Source organism: Pelodiscus sinensis, chromosome 33 (assembly GCF_049634645.1).
Source record: "Pelodiscus sinensis isolate JC-2024 chromosome 33, ASM4963464v1, whole genome shotgun sequence".
Classification (NCBI taxonomy): Eukaryota; Metazoa; Chordata; order Testudines; family Trionychidae; genus Pelodiscus; species Pelodiscus sinensis.
Window position 1 is genome coordinate 6,115,045 of NC_134743.1, and position 4,192 is coordinate 6,119,236.

Consider the following 4,192-nt stretch of genomic DNA (forward strand, 5'->3'; position numbering starts at 1 on the left):
TTGAGTTCTTAGAGGGGTCACACGACCCACTTCTGGGCGGGTCATCCGTTCCCGGAACTGCCCTCCGATTGGTCAAAGCGGTTCGCGGGGCGTTCCTACGGGGAAAGCCCTTCCTGATTGGTAGAGGGAGGAGGGGCAAGTCCTTAGAGGGGTCACATGACACCCCTTACTTCCGGTCACCTGCCCCTCTTTACCCCGGATGTATTACCCCCAAGGGCGGGACTTCCGGTGACAGGGGACGGGCCTAACCGGGGTCACATGACATCCTTTTTTACTTCCGGTCACCTGTCCCTCTCGACCCGGATGTACTACCCTCCAGGGGCGGGACTGCCAGTGACAAGGGAGAAGGGACTTCCGGGGAGTCGGGGGGGGGGGGACTTCCAGGGTCAGGGGGCGGGGCTAATGTTTGATTGATGGTAGGGCCCTTATACTACTCCCCTACCCCATAGACAGCTAGCAGATATAGCGTTCAGTCTAGCTTCCCACCCAAGTATATGATGTGCAAGCTGGAAACAGAAGCAGGAGCTCTTTCTTCTATTTGTCTGTGCTTCATTCCCCGAGCACTCATCCAGGTCAGATGTCTCTTAGGACCTGAGTTGCCACCAGCTGGACAATGGGACTTGGGTCATTCTGTAGGACCTGGAGAGCTGGAATTACAGAGAATATGACTCACTTTTCATATAGTCACCTATGCCTGCAGTAGCTGGAGATTTAGTACCAGTGAGTACCAAGCTACAGAAGCTCTCTGTACAAACAAAGCTTTAGGTTCCTCCATTGGGATCCTTCCAAGCTCCAAACTGAGATGGAGGAGGGGGGAGAGGGGAGACCCTGACCCTACCACAAACTCATCCAATTGGAAGGTGCTCCATTGACTCAATAGCTTCTGCTTTTAAGTTAGTTTACATCTCCTGACAGAAATAAATCTGATGGTGTGGAGTTTGGGGTAGCAAAAAGTGGCTCCCAGGGAGCCGATGGAGCCCAAAGAGTGGATCACACAGGTTGGGAAGAGGCATTGCCAGGGTAGCCAGGAGATGCACTGACTTATATCACACTGGCTGCAGTTTCCTCCAGGTACGTCTACACCGCAAAGTTAATTCAAAATAACAGCTGTTCTTTTGAATTCACTTTAATAGCATCTATACATGCAAACCGCTATTTCGAAATTAATTCGAAATAGCAGAGCGCTTAATTCAAATTTGGTAAACCTCATTCTACGAGGAGTAACACCAAATTTGAAATAGCTATTTCAAATTAAGTGCTGTGTAGACAATTAATTCAAAATAGGGGGCCTCCAGCCCTTCCCAGGGAGCCCTGGTGGCCACTCTGGGCACAACCAGGAAAACTTCCTCTCCTCTCCCCCTGGCCCCAGAGCCATTAAAGGGATAGACCCTGGCCCGTGCCAGATCCAAGCCTACCAGCCAAGAGCCAGCAGTGGCCACCGGGGCCCCTGAGCCAGTAGCCACAAAACGTGAGCCAGCAAGGCACTGGCAGCCAACCCTCCACTGCTCCTCAGGAGCAGTCTGCCAGCACCCAGGAGCCTGACAGGGGCTGGAGAAGGCGGGTGCCTTCCTGGTCCAGGGTGGAGATCATGGACCTTATTCAGGTTTGGGAGGGATGCCCCAGCATCCATGATCTCCGCACTAGACAGAGGAACACGGCCGTCAATGGCAGGATAGCTGCCAGCCTGGCCACCAAAGGCCACATGCGAACCCAGGAGCAGGTTTGCATGACAATCAAGTTGGTGCGGTGAGACCCCCAACCTTGGGCCCTGATCTTCCCTTCCCCCTTCTTCCCTTTGCTTCTCCCTTCCAACTTCCTCCTCCCAGGTTTCACCCTCCCCTCTCCCACCCACTCTATTCCTCTCTCCCACCTCCTTTTCCCAGTCTCCCCAGAGGTTCACCCTGTTGTTCAATAAACCCAGTTTCTATTTTTGAACATACATGTCTTTTATTTGACATCAGGAAGGGAGGCTAGGGAGGAGTAAGTAGATGGACGTGAGGGAGGAATGGGGCACGAGCCCCCGGTGGGGAGGACCGGGGTGGCTCTGAGGGCTCCTCGGGGTGGACACTCTCCTGCAGGGCCTCCTGGATCCTGACAGCCCCCCGATGGACTCCCCGGACGGTAGCCTGCAGCAAGTGCAGCTGGGCTGATGGCAACAACCCTACGAGACGCACCGGTGTGCCCAGGGGCAGCTCTGGCTCCATGTGGCCGAGTGCTGTGGTGTCCCGAGTGCAGGCACTCAGGGCACTCCAAGACAGGACTGCTTTGCTCTCCCTCATCGGGGTAGACAAGCGAGCGGGGAACCCTGAGAACTGTCTGTTCGGGGTGGGGGTAGGGTCCCGTGAAGCACGGAGCTCAGTTAGCCTGAGGCAGCAGCCCCACACACTATGTCCTAACCTGATGCCCTGCCAGCACTGGTTCCGGCCAGCCTGAACTTCGGTTCAGGGTCCACTCAGTGTGGACGCGCTATTTCAAAAGAACAAAATGCTATTTTGAAATAGGTTTTGTGTATAGATGCATAATTCGAATTAGCTTAATTCAAATTAACTATTTCGAATTAAGTTAACTTGAATTAACGCTGTAGTGTAGACGTACCTCTTTCAGAGCAGACTAAAGCTGAATCTGTCCTTTGATGTGTGGCTGATGCACTTCACACCTGTGGTATCAGTTACTGCTTGCTTGTCAGCTAAATTTCTTTATAACTCACTAATGAATAGGATTTCACCTGTATTTGTTACTTACAGGTCAACAGATGTTCCATGTCCAGCCATTTCATATTCTTGGTGTCCGTATGTTCCAGGATGATGCCTAAATAAGCAGTGTAAAATAAACATCAATAAAAAACCTTCTCTTGTTAAGTGCAAGGTGATAACATTGGCCCTTTGGCTTCTATTGTGGGTCTAAGGTGAGCTGTAGGCAAGAAAATACTAGACAAGTTTAGCGTCCACACTGAAGAGAAGAAGAGAAAAAAATTAAGAATGTTTACATAAAACCTCATTTGCTTTAAACAATCTATGTTCCTCTTGCCACTGCTGTCAGTTAGTGGAGATATACTAGGATAGTGTATTAATCTAGTGGTGTGAACAAAGGGCTGGGGCCAGGAATAAGTGCGTACTAAGCAAGGATCTCACATGGATAAATTAATTAGGCCACAATGCTTGCCTGGCTTGCATGGGTGTGCTAAGGAAAGGATGGCACAGGGCCAAAGGGGAGGAATCTAGTGCTTCCTGGGCAAGGCAATCAGGAACCTGCAACAGCAGGCACTGTGTGGCGGTGGCCTGCCTACCTCCCAGTGATGAAGCACCAGTAAGGAACAGTCAACAACACTGAGCTTAGGTCTATAGTTTGAGTCCACACTAACTCGGACTACTAAAAATAGAGTGCAGGTCAGATGACAGAAGCAGTCGGAGGAGCTAGCCACCTTGAGAACAGACTTTTGGGTTTGGATGGGATCATCCTTGGAATAGTTAACCCCTCCTGCTACTCCTGCCACAGCTACTCTATTTTTAGCACACTAGTTTGATCGGAGAATAAACATACCCTACGTGACAGTGTGCCAGCCTCTGCTACTAAATGACTGCGCCATCTCAAAGCATTCTATTGCAAATTACAAATTCCTCCTAACACCACACTGGAGAAGTAGGAGAACATTAACATCTCCATTTATGCATGAGAAGTCACAGCACGGAGAGATTAATAGTAGCTCAGTGCTGCACACAGGGACTTTTTCTGTCTACCTCAAAGGGAATACCAAAAGGGACACGGCACACTTTCTCTCACCAGCTAACTTGGCTGCAACTGCCCGGATCTCTTCCCAGCTGCTGCAGAAGTATGTGATGGTGCTTTTGTAAAAGTTCTCCAGTAGCTCAGCCTTCTCTTTGGCCTAGAGAAAATCAGGGACACATGAGCTCTCTCTGGCTAGAAATGCCCTTTGACTGCCAACACATGCCTTTACAAACCACAAGTAAACAGTCTGTGTTCCTCTTGCCACTGCTGTCAGTTATTGGACTCACTCAGACTTTTTTTTTAATTTAAACAAGTAAATAAAAGAAAGGACAGGAGGCTGTGTAGAAGTGGGGAAAGTGGGAATCTATGGCAGATTTACATTCCTCTCACCCTCAGTCCTGTATCCCACTCTAATAGGGTACGTCTACACTACAACGTTAATTCGAACTAACTTAGTTCGAATTAC

General features: G+C 50.0%; 1 long non-coding RNA gene across 1 annotated transcript; it reads right to left on the reverse strand.

Moving 5' to 3' along the window:
• Nucleotides 1-442: 442 nt before the first annotated feature.
• Nucleotides 443-3,883, reverse strand: LOC142823364 (uncharacterized). The gene is made up of 3 exons (XR_012898590.1): nucleotides 3,781-3,883; nucleotides 2,743-2,808; nucleotides 443-647 (listed from the first exon to the last, which is right to left on the reverse strand). It is a non-coding gene; the product is annotated as an uncharacterized LOC142823364 (long non-coding RNA).
• Between the last annotated feature and the right edge of the window lie 309 nt (nucleotides 3,884-4,192).